This window comes from Ambystoma mexicanum, unplaced genomic scaffold (assembly GCF_040938575.1).
Source record: "Ambystoma mexicanum isolate Mex_15411 unplaced genomic scaffold, UKY_AmexF1_1 Mex_scaf1, whole genome shotgun sequence".
Lineage (NCBI taxonomy): Eukaryota > Metazoa > Chordata > Amphibia > Caudata > Ambystomatidae > Ambystoma > Ambystoma mexicanum.
In genome coordinates this window covers 1576646-1593016 of record NW_027182324.1, presented here as the reverse complement: position 1 = coordinate 1593016, position 16371 = coordinate 1576646, and the positions used below count along the sequence as shown (strand labels likewise).

The following is a 16371-nucleotide window of genomic DNA, read 5'->3' as shown; positions in this document are numbered from 1 at the left end:
CTCTATATCTGGATACGGAATGACTGAAAAAAGTTATGTCTCCAGTGTCAAAATGTGTGTAATGCACTAGTAATTCATTTCCTTTATTGACCAGTGAGGTAGCCATGTATGGAGGTGCTGTAGAGTGAAAATCAAGTTTCAAATGGGCAGTGATCCCTGTGCCTGGATAGCTCAGTCGGTACAGCATCAGACTTTTAATCTGAGGGTCCAGGGTTCAAGTCCCTGTTCAGGCGTACCTTTGCTTCTTTTACAAAAAATTAAGCAGGAAATATGAATTGCTCATTCTAATATGTGCTATTTCTGATGGCATCGCAACCTTGGGCAATATGACTCTAAGGTAGTGGAGTCCAGAGTTCTTGGATGCTTTGCCAACATTTCAAGCCTCACTGTGCTTCTAAATAGCATGAAATAGCAATCTTTGTACAAAGTTTTAATATTGGGGAGACAGATTGGTCGAAAAAAAAGCAGACAGGCGCTGCTGAGATTCGAACTCAGGATCTCCTGTTTACTAGACAGGCGCTTTAACCAACTAAGCCACAGCATCTCTTTTGCATCTGATCTCCTGTCCTTCCTCATGTAATCATTTAGAAGTGAAATCCACTTTTTTTAAGGCTGGGCTTCTGTTGCAATATAACTTTACAAAATGTTTTCCAATTGACTGAAACTCCATTGCACAAAACGAGCATGTCATTAATCGTTGATTTAGAGTGGACTGCATTGCCCAGTGTGTGTATTGAGGAGCACATGTTCGCCTTTACTGGGGAGCAATTTTGCACTCATGAATGTGGCAAAACATTCAAATCCGTAAGTGGGTGAACATTAAAGTCCTAGATGCTGCAAATCTCTATATCTGGATACGGAATGACTGAAAAAAGTTATGTCTCCAGTGTCAAAATGTGTGTAATGCACTAGTAATTCATTTCCTTTATTGACCAGTGAGGTAGCCATGTATGGAGGTGCTGTCGAGTGAAAATCAAGTTTCAAATGGGCAGTGATCCCTGTGCCTGGATAGCTCAGTCGGTAGAGCATCAGACTTTTAATCTGAGGGTCCAGGGTTCAAGTCCCTGTTCAGGCGTACCTTTGCTTCTTTTACAAAAAATTAAGCAGGAAATATGAATTGCTCATTCTAATATGTGCTATTTCTGATGGCATCGCAACCTTGGGCAATATGACTCTAAGGTAGTGGAGTCCAGAGTTCTTGGATGCTTTACCAACATTTCAAGCCTCACTGTGCTTCTAAATAGCATGAAATAGCAATCTTTGTACAAAGTTTTAATATTGGGGAGACAGATTGGTCGAAAAAAAAGCAGACAGGCGCTGCTGAGATTCGAACTCAGGATCTCCTGTTTACTAGACAGGCGCTTTAACCAACTAAGCCACAGCACCCTTTTTGCATCTGGTCTCCTTTCCTTCCTCATGTAATCATTTAGAAGTGAAATCCACTTTTTTAAGGCTGGGCTTCTGTTGCAATATAACTTTTCAAAATGTTTTCCAATTGACTGAAACTCCATTGCACAAAACGAGCATGTCATTAATCGTCGATTTTGAGTGGACTGCATTGCCCAGTGTGTGCATTGAGGAGCACATGTTCGTCTTTACTGGGGAGCAAGTTTGCACTCATGAATGTGGCAAAACATTCAAATCCGTAAGTGGGTGAACATTAAAGTCCTAGATGCTGCAAATCTCAATATCTGGATACGGAATGACTGAAAAAAGTTATGTCTCCAGTGTCAAAATGTGTGTAATGCACTAGTAATTCATTTCCTTTATTGACCAGTGAGGTAGCCATGTATGGAGGTGCTGTAGAGTGAAAATCAAGTTTCAAATGGGCAGTGATCCCTGTGCCTGGATAGCTCAGTCGGTAGAGCATCAGACTTTTAATCTGAGGGTCCAGGGTTCAAGTCCCTGTTCAGGCGTATCTTTGCTTCTTTTACAAAAAATTTAGCAGGAAATATGAATTGCTCATTCTAATATGTGCTATTTCTGATGGCATCGCAACCTTGGGCAATATGACTCTAAGGTAGTGGAGTCCAGAATTCTTGGATGCTTTGCCAACATTTCAAGCCTGACTGTGCTTCTAAATAGCATGAAATAGCAATCTTTGTACAAAGTTTTAATATTGGGGAGACAGATTGGTCGAAAAAAAAGCAGACAGGCGCTGCTGAGATTCGAACTCAGGATCTCCTGTTTACTAGACAGGCGCTTTAACCAACTAAGCCACAGCACCTTTTTTGCATCTGGTCTCCTTTCCTTCCTCATGTAATCATTTAGAAGTGAAATCCACTTTTTTAAGGCTGGGCTTCTGTTGCAATATAACTTTTCAAAATGTTTTCCAATTGACTGAAACTCCATTGCACAAAACGAGCATGTCATTAATCGTCGATTTAGAGTGGACTGCATTGCCCAGTGTGTGCATTGAGGAGCACATGTTCGTCTGTACTGGGGAGCAAGTTTGCACTCATGAATGTGGCAAAACATTCAAATCCGTAAGTGGGTGAACATTAAAGTCCTAGATGCTGCAAATCTCTATATCTGGATACGGAATGACTGAAAAAGGTTATGTCTCCAGTGTCAAAATGTGTGTAATGCACTAGTAATTCATTTCCTTTATTGCCCAGTGAGGTAGCCATGTATGGAGGTGCTGTAGAGTGAAAATCAAGTTTCAAATGGGCAGTGATCCCTGTGCCTGGATAGCTCAGTCGGTAGAGCATCAGACTTTTAATCTGAGGGTCCAGGGTTCAAGTCCCTGTTCAGGCGTACCTTTGCTTCTTTTACAAAAAATTAAGCAGGAAATATGAATTGCTCATTCTAATATGTGCTATTTCTGATGGCATCGCAACCTTGGGCAATATGACTCTAAGGTAGTGGAGTCCAGAATTCTTGGATGCTTTGCCAACATTTCAAGCCTGACTGTGCTTCTAAATAGCATGAAATAACAATCTTTGTACAAAGTTTTAATATTGGGGAGACAGATTGGTCGAAAAAAAAGCAGACAGGCGCTGCTGAGATTCGAACTCAGGATCTCCTGTTTACTAGACAGGCGCTTTAACCAACTAAGCCGCAGCACCTTTTTTGCATCTGAACTCCTTTCCTTCCTCATGTAATCATTTAGAAGTGAAATCCACTTTTTTAAGGCTGGGCTTCTGTTGCAATACAACTTTTCAAAATGTTTTCCAATTGACTGAAACTCCATTGCACAAAACGAGCATGTCATTAATCGTCGATTTAGAGTGGACTGCATTGCCCAGTGTGTGCATTGAGGAGCACATGTTCGTCTTTACTGGGGAGCAAGTTTGCACTCATGAATGTGGCAAAACATTCAAATCCGTAAGTGGGTGAACATTAAAGTCCTAGATGCTGCAAATCTCTATATCTGGATACGGAATGAAGGAAAAAAGTTATGTCTCCAGTGTCAAAATGTGTGTAATGCACTAGTAATTCATTTCCTTTATTGACCAGTGAGGTAGCCATGTATGGAGGTGCTGTAGAGTGAAAATCAAGTTTCAAAGTGGTAGTGATCCCTGTGCCTGGATAGCTCAGTCGGTAGAGCATCAGACTTTTAATCTGAGGGTCCAGGGTTCAAGTCCCTGTTCAGGCGTACCTTTGCTTCTTTTACAAAAAATTAAGCAGGAAATATGAATTGCTCATTCTAATATGTGCTATTTCTGATGGCATCGCAACCTTGGGCAATATGACTCTAAGGTAGTGGAGTCCAGAGTTCTTGGATGCTTTGCCAACATTTCAAGCCTGACTGTGCTTCTAAATAGCATGAAATAGCAATCTTTGTACAAAGTTTTAATATTGGGGAGACAGATTGGTCGAAAAAAAAGCAGACAGGCGCTGCTGAGATTCGAACTCAGGGTCTCCTGTTTACTAGACAGGCGCTTTAACCAACTAAGCCACAGCACCTTTTTTGCATCTGGTCTCCTTTCCTTCCTCATGTAATCATTTAGAAGTGAAATCCACTTTTTTAAGGCTGGGCTTCTGTTGCAATATAACTTTTCAAAATGTTTTCCAATTGACTGAAACTCCATTGCACAAAATGAGCATGTCATTAATCATCGATTTAGAGTGGACTGCATTGCCCAGTGTGTGCATTGAGGAGCACATGTTTGTCTTTACTGGGGAGCAAGTTTGCACTCATGAATGTGGCAAAACATTCAAATCCGTAAGTGGGTGAACATTAAAGTCCTAGATGCTGCAAATCTCTATATCTGGATACGGAATGACTGAAAAAAGTTATGTCTCCAGTGTCAAAATGTGTGTAATGCACTAGTAATTCATTTCCTTTATTGACCAGTGAGGTAGCCATGTATGGAGGTGCTGTAGAGTGAAAATCAAGTTGCAAGTGGCAGTGATCCATCTGCCTGGATAGCTCAGTCGGTAGAGCATCAGACTTTTAATCTGAGGGTCCAGGGTTCAAGTCCCTGTTCAGGCGTACCTTTGCTTCTTTTAAAAAAAAATAAGCAGGAAATATGAATTGCTCATTCTAATATGTGCTATTTCTGATGGCATCGCAACCTTGGGCAATAGGACTCTAAGGTAGTGGAGTCCAGAGTTCTTGGATGCTTTGCCAACATTTCAAGCCTGACTGTGCTTCTAAATAACATGAAACAGCAATCTTTGTACAAAGTTTTAATATTGGGGAGACAGATTGGTCGAAAAAAAAGCAGACAGGCGCTGTTGAGATTCGAACTCAGGATCTCCTGTTTACTAGAGGCGCTTTAACCAACTAAGCCACAGCACCTTTTTTGCATCTGGTCTCCTTTCCTTCCTCATGTAATCATTTAGAAGTGAAATCCACTTTTTTAAGGCTGGGCTTCTGTTGCAATATAACTTTTCAAAATGTTTTCCAATTGACTGAAACTCCATTGCACAAAACGAGCATGTCATTAATCGTCGATTTAGAGTGGACTGCATTGCCCAGTGTGTGCATTGAGGAGCACATGTTCGTCTTTACTGGGGAGCAAGTTTGCACTCATGAATGTGGCAAAACATTCAAATCCGTAAGTGGGTGAACATTAAAGTCCTAGATGCTGCAAATCTCTATATCTGGATACGGAATGACTGAAAAAAGTTATGTCTCCAGTGTCAAAATGTGTGTAATGCACTAGTAATTCATTTCCTTTATTGACCAGTGAGGTAGCCATGTATGGAGGTGCTGTAGAGTGAAAATCAAGTTTCAAATGGGCAGTGATCCCTGTGCCTGGATAGCTCAGTCGGTAGAGCATCAGACTTTTAATCTGAGGGTCCAGGGTTCAAGTCCCTGTTCAGGTGTATCTTTGCTTCTTTTACAAAAAATTTAGCAGGAAATATCAATTGCTCATTCTAATATGTGCTATTTCTGATGGCATCGCAACCTTGGGCAATATGACTCTAAGGTAGTGGAGTCCAGAATTCTTGGATGCTTTGCCAACATTTCAAGCCTGACTGTGCTTCTAAATAGCATGAAATAACAATCTTTGTACAAAGTTTTAATATTGGGGAGACAGATTGGTCGAAAAAAAAGCAGACAGGCGCTGCTGAGATTCGAACTCAGGATCTCCTGTTTACTAGACAGGCGCTTTAACCAACTAAGCCACAGCACCTCTTTTGCATCTGGTCTCCTTTCCTTCCTCATGTAATCATTTAGAAGTGAAATCCACTTTTTTTAAGGCTAGGCTTCTGTTGCAATATAACTTTACAAAATGTTTTCCAATTGACTGAAACTCCATTGCACAAAACGAGCATGTCATTAATCGTCGATTTAGAGTGGACTGCATTGCCCAGTGTGTGCATTGAGGAGCACATGTACGTCTTTACTGGTGAGCAAGTTTGCACTCATGAATGTGGCAAAACATTCAAATGCGTGGGGTGGATGACCATTAAAGTCCTACATGCTGCAAATCTCTATATCTGGATACGGAATGACTGAAAAAAGTTATGTCTCCAGTGTCAAAATGTGTGTAATGCACTAGTAATTCATTTCCTTTATTGACCAGTGAGGTAGCCATGTGTGGAGGTGCTGTAGAGTGAAAATCAAGTTTCAAATGGCAGTGAACCCTGTGCCTGGATAGCTCAGTCGGTAGAGCATCAGACTTTTAATCTGAGGGTCCAGGGTTCAAGTCCCTGTTCAGGCGTACCTTGGCTTCTTTTACAAAAAATTAAGCAGGAAATATGAATTGCTCATTCTAATATGTGCTATTTCTGATGGCATCGCAACCTTGGGCAATATGACTCTAAGGTAGTGGAGTCCAGAGTTCTTGGATGCTTTGCCAACATTTCAAGCCTGACTGTGCTTCTAAATAGCATGAAATAGCAATCTTTGTACAAAGTTTTAATATTGGGGAGACAGATTGGTCGAAAAAAAAGCAGACAGGCGCTGCTGAGATTCGAACTCAGGATCTCCTGTTTACTAGACAGGCGCTTTAACCAACTAAGCCGCAGCACCTTTTTTGCATCTGGTCTCCTTTCCTTCCTCATGTAATCATTTAGAAGTGAAATCCACTTTTTTAAGGCTGGGCTTCTGTTGCAATATAACTTTTCAAAATGTTTTCCAATTGACTGAAACTCCATTGCACAAAACGAGCATGTCATTAATCATCGATTTAGAGTGGACTGCATTGCCCAGTGTGTGCATTGAGGAGCACATGTTCGTCTTTACTGGGGAGCAAGTTTGCACTCATGAATGTGGCAAAACATTCAAATCCGTAAGTGGGTGAACATTAAAGTCCTAGATGCTGCAAATCTCTATATCTGGATACGGAATGACTGAAAAAAGTTATGTCTCCAGTGTCAAAATGTGTGTAATGCACTAGTAATTCATTTCCTTTATTGACCAGTGAGGTAGCCATGTATAGAGGTGCTGTAGAGTGAAAATCAAGTTTCAAATGGGCAGTGATCCCTGTGCCTGGATAGCTCAGTCGGTAGAGCATCAGACTTTTAATCTGAGGGTCCAGGGTTCAAGTCCCTGTTCAGGCGTACCTTTGCTTCTTTTACAAAAAATTAAGCAGGAAATATGAATTGCTCATTCTAATATGTGCTATTTCTGATGGCATCGCAACCTTGGGCAATATGACTCTAAGGTAGTGGAGTCCAGAGTTCTTGGATGCTTTGCCAACATTTCAAGCCTGACTGTGCTTCTAAATAGCATGAAATAGCAATCTTTGTACAAAGTTTTAATATTGGGGAGACAGATTGGTCGAAAAAAAAGCAGACAGGCGCTGCTGAGATTCGAACTCAGGATCTCCTGTTTACTAGACAGGCGCTTTAACCAACTAAGCCACAGCACCTTTTTTGCATCTGGTCTCCTTTCCTTCCTCATGTAATCATTTAGAAGTGAAATCCACTTTTTTAAGGCTGGGCTTCTGTTGCAATATAACTTTTCAAAATGTTTTCCAATTGACTGAAACTCCATTGCACAAAACGAGCATGTCATTAATCGTCGATTTAGAGTGGACTGCATTGCCCAGTGTGTGCATTGAGGAGCACATGTTCGTCTTTACTGGGGAGTAAGTTTGCACTCATGAATGTGGCAAAACATTCAAATCCGTAAGTGGGTGAACATTAAAGTCCTAGATGCTGCAAATCTCTATATCTGGATACGGAATGACTGAAAAAAGTTATGTCTCCAGTGTCAAAATGTGTGTAATGCACTAGTAATTCATTTCCTTTATTGACCAGTGAGGTAGCCATGTATGGAGGTGCTGTAGAGTGAAAATCAAGTTTCAAATGGCAGTGATCCATCTGCCTGGATAGCTCAGTCGGTAGAGCATCAGACTTTTAATCTGAGGGTCCAGGGTTCAAGTCCCTGTTCAGGCGTACCTTTGCTTCTTTTACAAAAAATTAAGCAGGAAATATGAATTGCTCATTCTAATATGTGCTATTTCTGATGGCATCGCAACCTTGGGCAATATGACTCTAAGGTAGTGGAGTCCAGAGTTCTTGGATGCTTTGCCAACATATCAAGCCTGACTGTGCTTCTAAATAGCATGAAATAGCAATCTTTGTACAAAGTTTTAATATTGGGGAGACAGATTGGTCGAAAAAAAGCAGACAGGCGCTGCTGAGATTCGAACTCAGGATCTCCTGTTTACTAGACAGGCGCTTTAACCAACTAAGCCACAGCACCTCTTTTGCATCTGATCTCCTGTCCTTCCTCATGTAATCATTTAGAAGTGAAATCCACTTTTTTTAAGGCTGGGCTTCTGTTGCAATATAACTTTACAAAATGTTTTCCAATTGACTGAAACTCCATTGCACAAAACGAGCATGTCATTAATCGTTGATTTAGAGTGGACTGCATTGCCCAGTGTGTGTATTGAGGAGCACATGTTCGCCTTTACTGGGGAGCAATTTTGCACTCATGAATGTGGCAAAACATTCAAATCCGTAAGTGGGTGAACATTAAAGTCCTAGATGCTGCAAATCTCTATATCTGGATACGGAATGACTGAAAAAAGTTATGTCTCCAGTGTCAAAATGTGTGTAATGCACTAGTAATTCATTTCCTTTATTGACCAGTGAGGTAGCCATGTATGGAGGTGCTGTCGAGTGAAAATCAAGTTTCAAATGGGCAGTGATCCCTGTGCCTGGATAGCTCAGTCGGTAGAGCATCAGACTTTTAATCTGAGGGTCCAGGGTTCAAGTCCCTGTTCAGGCGTACCTTTGCTTCTTTTACAAAAAATTAAGCAGGAAATATGAATTGCTCATTCTAATATGTGCTATTTCTGATGGCATCGCAACCTTGGGCAATATGACTCTAAGGTAGTGGAGTCCAGAGTTCTTGGATGCTTTACCAACATTTCAAGCCTCACTGTGCTTCTAAATAGCATGAAATAGCAATCTTTGTACAAAGTTTTAATATTGGGGAGACAGATTGGTCGAAAAAAAAGCAGACAGGCGCTGCTGAGATTCGAACTCAGGATCTCCTGTTTACTAGACAGGCGCTTTAACCAACTAAGCCACAGCACCCTTTTTGCATCTGGTCTCCTTTCCTTCCTCATGTAATCATTTAGAAGTGAAATCCACTTTTTTAAGGCTGGGCTTCTGTTGCAATATAACTTTTCAAAATGTTTTCCAATTGACTGAAACTCCATTGCACAAAACGAGCATGTCATTAATCGTCGATTTAGAGTGGACTGCATTGCCCAGTGTGTGCATTGAGGAGCACATGTTCGTCTTTACTGGGGAGCAAGTTTGCACTCATGAATGTGGCAAAACATTCAAATCCGTAAGTGGGTGAACATTAAAGTCCTAGATGCTGCAAATCTCAATATCTGGATACGGAATGACTGAAAAAAGTTATGTCTCCAGTGTCAAAATGTGTGTAATGCACTAGTAATTCATTTCCTTTATTGACCAGTGAGGTAGCCATGTATGGAGGTGCTGTAGAGTGAAAATCAAGTTTCAAATGGGCAGTGATCCCTGTGCCTGGATAGCTCAGTCGGTAGAGCATCAGACTTTTAATCTGAGGGTCCAGGGTTCAAGTCCCTGTTCAGGCGTATCTTTGCTTCTTTTACAAAAAATTTAGCAGGAAATATGAATTGCTCATTCTAATATGTGCTATTTCTGATGGCATCGCAACCTTGGGCAATATGACTCTAAGGTAGTGGAGTCCAGAATTCTTGGATGCTTTGCCAACATTTCAAGCCTGACTGTGCTTCTAAATAGCATGAAATAGCAATCTTTGTACAAAGTTTTAATATTGGGGAGACAGATTGGTCGAAAAAAAGCAGACAGGCGCTGCTGAGATTCGAACTCAGGATCTCCTGTTTACTAGACAGGCGCTTTAACCAACTAAGCCACAGCACCTTTTTTTGCATCTGGTCTCCTTTCCTTCCTCATGTAATCATTTAGAAGTGAAATCCACTTTTTTAAGGCTGGGCTTCTGTTGCAATATAACTTTTCAAAATGTTTTCCAATTGACTGAAACTCCATTGCACAAAACGAGCATGTCATTAATCGTCGATTTAGAGTGGACTGCATTGCCCAGTGTGTGCATTGAGGAGCACATGTTCGTCTGTACTGGGGAGCAAGTTTGCACTCATGAATGTGGCAAAACATTCAAATCCGTAAGTGGGTGAACATTAAAGTCCTAGATGCTGCAAATCTCTATATCTGGATACGGAATGACTGAAAAAGGTTATGTCTCCAGTGTCAAAATGTGTGTAATGCACTAGTAATTCATTTCCTTTATTGCCCAGTGAGGTAGCCATGTATGGAGGTGCTGTAGAGTGAAAATCAAGTTTCAAATGGCAGTGATCCATCTGCCTGGATAGCTCAGTCGGTAGAGCATCAGACTTTTAATCTGAGGGTCCAGGGTTCAAGTCCCTGTTCAGGCGTACCTTTGCTTCTTTTACAAAAAATTAAGCAGGAAATATGAATTGCTCATTCTAATATGTGCTATTTCTGATGGCATCGCAACCTTGGGCAATATGACTCTAAGGTAGTGGAGTCCAGAGTTCTTGGATGCTTTGCCAACATATCAAGCCTGACTGTGCTTCTAAATAGCATGAAATAGCAATCTTTGTACAAAGTTTTAATATTGGGGAGACAGATTGGTCGAAAAAAAGCAGACAGGCGCTGCTGAGATTCGAACTCAGGATCTCCTGTTTACTAGACAGGTGCTTTAACCAACTAAGCCACAGCACCTTTTTTGCATCTGGTCTCCTTTCCTTCCTCATGTAATCATTTAGAAGTGAAATCCACTTTTTTAAGGCTGGACTTCTGTTGCAATATAACTTTTCAAAATGTTTTCCAATTGACTGAAACTCCATTGCACAAAACGAGCATGTCATTAATCGTCGATTTAGAGTGGACTGCATTGCCCACTGTGTGCATTGAGGAGCACATGTTCGTCTTTACTGGGGAGTAAGTTTGCACTCATGAATGTGGCAAAACATTCAAATCCGTAAGTGGGTGAACATTAAAGTCCTAGATGCTGCAAATCTCTATATCTGGATACGGAATGACTGAAAAAAGTTATGTCTCCAGTGTCAAAATGTGTGTAATGCACTAGTAATTCATTTCCTTTATTGACCAGTGAGGTAGCCATGTATGGAGGTGCTGTAGAGTGAAAATCAAGTTTCAAATGGCAGTGATCCATCTGCCTGGATAGCTCAGTTGGTAGAGCATCAGACTTTTAATCTGAGGGTCCAGGGTTCAAGTCCCTGTTCAGGCGTACCTTTGCTTCTTTTACAAAAAATTAAGCAGGAAATATGAATTGCTCATTCTAATATGTGCTATTTCTGATGGCATCGCAACCTTGGGCAATATGACTCTAAGGTAGTGGAGTCCAGAGTTCTTGGATGCTTTGCCAACATTTCAAGCCTGACTGTGCTTCTAAATAGCATGAAACAGCAATCTTTGTACAAAGTTTTAATATTGGGGAGACAGATTGGTCGAAAAAAAAGCAGACAGGCGCTGCTGAGATTCGAACTCAGGATATCCTGTTTACTAGACAGGCGCTTTAACCAACTAAGCCACAGCACCTTTTTTGCATCTGTTCTCCTTTCCTTCCTCATGTAATCATTTAGAAGTGAAATCCACTTTTTTAAGGCTGGGCTTCTGTTGCAATATAACTTTTCAAAATGTTTTCCAATTGACTGAAACTCCATTGCACAAAACGAGCATGTCATTAATCGTCGATTTAGAGTGGACTGCATTGCCCAGTGTGTGCATTGAGGAGCACATGTTCGTCTTTACTGGGGAGCAAGTTTGCACTCATGAATGTGGCAAAACATTCAAATCCGTAAGTGGGTGAACATTAAAGTCCTAGATGCTGCAAATCTCTATATCTGGATAAGAATGACTGAAAAAAGTTATGTCTCCAGTGTCAAAATGTGTGTAATGCACTAGTAATTCATTTCCTTTATTGACCAGTGAGGTAGCCATGTATGGAGGTGCTGTAGAGTGAAAATCAAGTTTCAAATGGGCAGTGATCCCTGTGCCTGGATAGCTCAGTCGGTACAGCATCAGACTTTTAATCTGAGGGTCCAGGGTTCAAGTCCCTGTTCAGGTGTACCTTTGCTTCTTTTACAAAAAATTAAGCAGGAAATATGAATTGCTCATTCTAATATGTGCTATTTCTGATGGCATCGCAACCTTGGGCAATATGACTCTAAGGTAGTGGAGTCCAGAGTTCTTGGATGCTTTGCCAACATTTCAAGCCTCACTGTGCTTCTAAATAGCATGAAATAGCAATCTTTGTACAAAGTTTTAATATTGGGGAGACAGATTGGTCGAAAAAAAAGCAGACAGGCGCTGCTGAGATTCGAACTCAGGATCTCCTGTTTACTAGACAGGCGCTTTAACCAACTAAGCCACAGCACCTCTTTTGCATCTGATCTCCTGTCCTTCCTCATGTAATCATTTAGAAGTGAAATCCACTTTTTTTAAGGCTGGGCTTCTGTTGCAATATAACTTTACAAAATGTTTTCCAATTGACTGAAACTCCATTGCACAAAACGAGCATGTCATTAATCGTTGATTTAGAGTGGACTGCATTGCCCAGTGTGTGTATTGAGGAGCACATGTTCGCCTTTACTGGGGAGCAATTTTGCACTCATGAATGTGGCAAAACATTCAAATCCGTAAGTGGGTGAACATTAAAGTCCTAGATGCTGCAAATCTCTATATCTGGATACGGAATGACTGAAAAAAGTTATGTCTCCAGTGTCAAAATGTGTGTAATGCACTAGTAATTCATTTCCTTTATTGACCAGTGAGGTAGCCATGTATGGAGTTGCTGTCGAGTGAAAATCAAGTTTCAAATGGGCAGTGATCCCTGTGCCTGGATAGCTCAGTCGGTAGAGCATCAGACTTTTAATCTGAGGGTCCAGGGTTCAAGTCCCTGTTCAGGCGTACCTTTGCTTCTTTTACAAAAAATTAAGCAGGAAATATGAATTGCTCATTCTAATATGTGCTATTTCTGATGGCATCGCAACCTTGGGCAATATGACTCTAAGGTAGTGGAGTCCAGAGTTCTTGGATGCTTTACCAACATTTCAAGCCTCACTGTGCTTCTAAATAGCATGAAATAGCAATCTTTGTACAAAGTTTTAATATTGGGGAGACAGATTGGTCGAAAAAAAAGCAGACAGGCGCTGCTGAGATTCGAACTCAGGATCTCCTGTTTACTAGACAGGCGCTTTAACCAACTAAGCCACAGCACCCTTTTTGCATCTGGTCTCCTTTCCTTCCTCATGTAATCATTTAGAAGTGAAATCCACTTTTTTAAGGCTGGGCTTCTGTTGCAATATAACTTTTCAAAATGTTTTCCAATTGACTGAAACTCCATTGCACAAAACGAGCATGTCATTAATCGTCGATTTAGAGTGGACTGCATTGCCCAGTGTGTGCATTGAGGAGCACATGTTCGTCTTTACTGGGGAGCAAGTTTGCACTCATGAATGTGGCAAAACATTCAAATCCGTAAGTGGGTGAACATTAAAGTCCTAGATGCTGCAAATCTCAATATCTGGATACGGAATGACTGAAAAAAGTTATGTCTCCAGTGTCAAAATGTGTGTAATGCACTAGTAATTCATTTCCTTTATTGACCAGTGAGGTAGCCATGTATGGAGGTGCTGTAGAGTGAAAATCAAGTTTCAAATGGGCAGTGATCCCTGTGCCTGGATAGCTCAGTCGGTAGAGCATCAGACTTTTAATCTGAGGGTCCAGGGTTCAAGTCCCTGTTCAGGCGTATCTTTGCTTCTTTTACAAAAAATTTAGCAGGAAATATGAATTGCTCATTCTAATATGTGCTATTTCTGATGGCATCGCAACCTTGGGCAATATGACTCTAAGGTAGTGGAGTCCAGAATTCTTGGATGCTTTGCCAACATTTCAAGCCTGACTGTGCTTCTAAATAGCATGAAATAGCAATCTTTGTACAAAGTTTTAATATTGGGGAGACAGATTGGTCGAAAAAAAAGCAGACAGGCGCTGCTGAGATTCGAACTCAGGATCTCCTGTTTACTAGACAGGCGCTTTAACCAACTAAGCCACAGCACCTTTTTTTGCATCTGGTCTCCTTTCCTTCCTCATGTAATCATTTAGAAGTGAAATCCACTTTTTTAAGGCTGGGCTTCTGTTGCAATATAACTTTTCAAAATGTTTTCCAATTGACTGAAACTCCATTGCACAAAACGAGCATGTCATTAATCGTCGATTTAGAGTGGACTGCATTGCCCAGTGTGTGCATTGAGGAGCACATGTTCGTCTGTACTGGGGAGCAAGTTTGCACTCATGAATGTGGCAAAACATTCAAATCCGTAAGTGGGTGAACATTAAAGTCCTAGATGCTGCAAATCTCTATATCTGGATACGGAATGACTGAAAAAGGTTATGTCTCCAGTGTCAAAATGTGTGTAATGCACTAGTAATTCATTTCCTTTATTGCCCAGTGAGGTAGCCATGTATGGAGGTGCTGTAGAGTGAAAATCAAGTTTCAAATGGGCAGTGATCCCTGTGCCTGGATAGCTCAGTCGGTAGAGCATCAGACTTTTAATCTGAGGGTCCAGGGTTCAAGTCCCTGTTCAGGCGTACCTTTGCTTCTTTTACAAAAAATTAAGCAGGAAATATGAATTGCTCATTCTAATATGTGCTATTTCTGATGGCATCGCAACCTTGGGCAATATGACTCTAAGGTAGTGGAGTCCAGAATTCTTGGATGCTTTGCCAACATTTCAAGCCTGACTGTGCTTCTAAATAGCATGAAATAACAATCTTTGTACAAAGTTTTAATATTGGGGAGACAGATTGGTCGAAAAAAAAGCAGACAGGCGCTGCTGAGATTCGAACTCAGGATCTCCTGTTTACTAGACAGGCGCTTTAACCAACTAAGCCACAGCACCTTTTTTGCATCTGGTCTCCTTTCCTTCCTCATGTAATCATTTAGAAGTGAAATCCACTTTTTTAAGGCTGGACTTCTGTTGCAATATAACTTTTCAAAATGTTTTCCAATTGACTGAAACTCCATTGCACAAAACGAGCATGTCATTAATCGTCGATTTAGAGTGGACTGCATTGCCCAGTGTGTGCATTGAGGAGCACATGTTCGTCTTTACTGGGGAGTAAGTTTGCACTCATGAATGTGGCAAAACATTCAAATCCGTAAGTGGGTGAACATTAAAGTCCTAGATGCTGCAAATCTCTATATCTGGATACGGAATGACTGAAAAAAGTTATGTCTCCAGTGTCAAAATGTGTGTAATGCACTAGTAATTCATTTCCTCTATTGACCAGTGAGGTAGCCATGTTTGGAGGTGCTGTAGAGTGAAAATCAAGTTTCAAATGGCAGTGATCCATCTGCCTGGATAGCTCAGTCGGTAGAGCATCAGACTTTTAATCTGAGGGTCCAGGGTTCAAGTCCCTGTTCAGGCGTACCTTTGCTTCTTTTACAAAAAATTAAGCAGGAAATATGAATTGCTCATTCTAATATGTGCTATTTCTGATGGCATCGCAACCTTGGGCAATATGACTCTAAGGTAGTGGAGTCCAGAGTTCTTGGATGCTTTGCCAACATTTCAAGCCTGACTGTGCTTCTAAATAGCATGAAACAGCAATCTTTGTACAAAGTTTTAATATTGGGGAGACAGATTGGTCGAAAAAAAAGCAGACAGGCGCTGCTGAGATTCGAACTCAGGATATCCTGTTTACTAGACAGGCGCTTTAACCAACTAAGCCACAGCACCTTTTTTGCATCTGTTCTCCTTTCCTTCCTCATGTAATCATTTAGAAGTGAAATCCACTTTTTTAAGGCTGGGCTTCTGTTGCAATATAACTTTTCAAAATGTTTTCCAATTGACTGAAACTCCATTGCACAAAACGAGCATGTCATTAATCGTCGATTTAGAGTGGACTGCATTGCCCAGTGTGTGCATTGAGGAGCACATGTTCGTCTTTACTGGGGAGCAAGTTTGCACTCATGAATGTGGCAAAACATTCAAATCCGTAAGTGGGTGAACATTAAAGTCCTAGATGCTGCAAATCTCTATATCTGGATAAGAATTACTGAAAAAAGTTATGTCTCCAGTGTCAAAATGTGTGTAATGCACTAGTAATTCATTTCCTTTATTGACCAGTGAGGTAGCCATGTATGGAGGTGCTGTAGAGTGAAAATCAAGTTTCAAATGGGCAGTGATCCCTGTGCCTGGATAGCTCAGTCGGTACAGCATCAGACTTTTAATCTGAGGGTCCAGGGTTCAAGTCCCTGTTCAGGTGTACCTTTGCTTCTTTTACAAAAAATTAAGCAGGAAATATGAATTGCTCATTCTAATATGTGCTATTTCTGATGGCATCGCAACCTTGGGCAATATGACTCTAAGGTAGTGGAGTCCAGAGTTCTTGGATGCTTTGCCAACATTTCAAGCCTCACTGTGCTTCTAA

The 16371-nt window shown here is 41.0% G+C and overlaps 16 non-coding genes across 16 annotated transcripts; all 16 read left to right on the top strand.

Annotated features, from left to right (window-relative positions):
• The first annotated feature begins 1002 nt into the window (after positions 1 to 1002).
• Positions 1003 to 1075, top strand: TRNAK-UUU (transfer RNA lysine (anticodon UUU)). Its single transcript has one exon. It is a non-coding gene; the product is annotated as a tRNA-Lys (tRNA).
• Positions 1076 to 1843: 768 nt separating this feature from the next.
• On the top strand, positions 1844 to 1916 carry TRNAK-UUU (transfer RNA lysine (anticodon UUU)). The gene has a single exon. It is a non-coding gene; the product is annotated as a tRNA-Lys (tRNA).
• Positions 1917 to 2684: 768 nt separating this feature from the next.
• On the top strand, positions 2685 to 2757 carry TRNAK-UUU (transfer RNA lysine (anticodon UUU)). Its single transcript has one exon. It is a non-coding gene; the product is annotated as a tRNA-Lys (tRNA).
• A 768-nt stretch (positions 2758 to 3525) lies between these two features.
• On the top strand, positions 3526 to 3598 carry TRNAK-UUU (transfer RNA lysine (anticodon UUU)). Its single transcript has one exon. It is a non-coding gene; the product is annotated as a tRNA-Lys (tRNA).
• A 767-nt stretch (positions 3599 to 4365) lies between these two features.
• On the top strand, positions 4366 to 4438 carry TRNAK-UUU (transfer RNA lysine (anticodon UUU)). The gene has a single exon. It is a non-coding gene; the product is annotated as a tRNA-Lys (tRNA).
• A 1608-nt stretch (positions 4439 to 6046) lies between these two features.
• Positions 6047 to 6119, top strand: TRNAK-UUU (transfer RNA lysine (anticodon UUU)). The gene has a single exon. It is a non-coding gene; the product is annotated as a tRNA-Lys (tRNA).
• Positions 6120 to 6887: 768 nt separating this feature from the next.
• Positions 6888 to 6960, top strand: TRNAK-UUU (transfer RNA lysine (anticodon UUU)). Its single transcript has one exon. It is a non-coding gene; the product is annotated as a tRNA-Lys (tRNA).
• A 767-nt stretch (positions 6961 to 7727) lies between these two features.
• On the top strand, positions 7728 to 7800 carry TRNAK-UUU (transfer RNA lysine (anticodon UUU)). The gene has a single exon. It is a non-coding gene; the product is annotated as a tRNA-Lys (tRNA).
• A 768-nt stretch (positions 7801 to 8568) lies between these two features.
• TRNAK-UUU (transfer RNA lysine (anticodon UUU)) lies at positions 8569 to 8641 on the top strand. The gene has a single exon. It is a non-coding gene; the product is annotated as a tRNA-Lys (tRNA).
• A 768-nt stretch (positions 8642 to 9409) lies between these two features.
• TRNAK-UUU (transfer RNA lysine (anticodon UUU)) lies at positions 9410 to 9482 on the top strand. Its single transcript has one exon. It is a non-coding gene; the product is annotated as a tRNA-Lys (tRNA).
• Positions 9483 to 10249: 767 nt separating this feature from the next.
• TRNAK-UUU (transfer RNA lysine (anticodon UUU)) lies at positions 10250 to 10322 on the top strand. The gene has a single exon. It is a non-coding gene; the product is annotated as a tRNA-Lys (tRNA).
• Positions 10323 to 11088: 766 nt separating this feature from the next.
• On the top strand, positions 11089 to 11161 carry TRNAK-UUU (transfer RNA lysine (anticodon UUU)). The gene has a single exon. It is a non-coding gene; the product is annotated as a tRNA-Lys (tRNA).
• Positions 11162 to 12770: 1609 nt separating this feature from the next.
• Positions 12771 to 12843, top strand: TRNAK-UUU (transfer RNA lysine (anticodon UUU)). Its single transcript has one exon. It is a non-coding gene; the product is annotated as a tRNA-Lys (tRNA).
• A 768-nt stretch (positions 12844 to 13611) lies between these two features.
• On the top strand, positions 13612 to 13684 carry TRNAK-UUU (transfer RNA lysine (anticodon UUU)). Its single transcript has one exon. It is a non-coding gene; the product is annotated as a tRNA-Lys (tRNA).
• Positions 13685 to 14453: 769 nt separating this feature from the next.
• Positions 14454 to 14526, top strand: TRNAK-UUU (transfer RNA lysine (anticodon UUU)). Its single transcript has one exon. It is a non-coding gene; the product is annotated as a tRNA-Lys (tRNA).
• Positions 14527 to 15293: 767 nt separating this feature from the next.
• TRNAK-UUU (transfer RNA lysine (anticodon UUU)) lies at positions 15294 to 15366 on the top strand. Its single transcript has one exon. It is a non-coding gene; the product is annotated as a tRNA-Lys (tRNA).
• The last annotated feature ends 1005 nt before the right edge of the window (positions 15367 to 16371 follow it).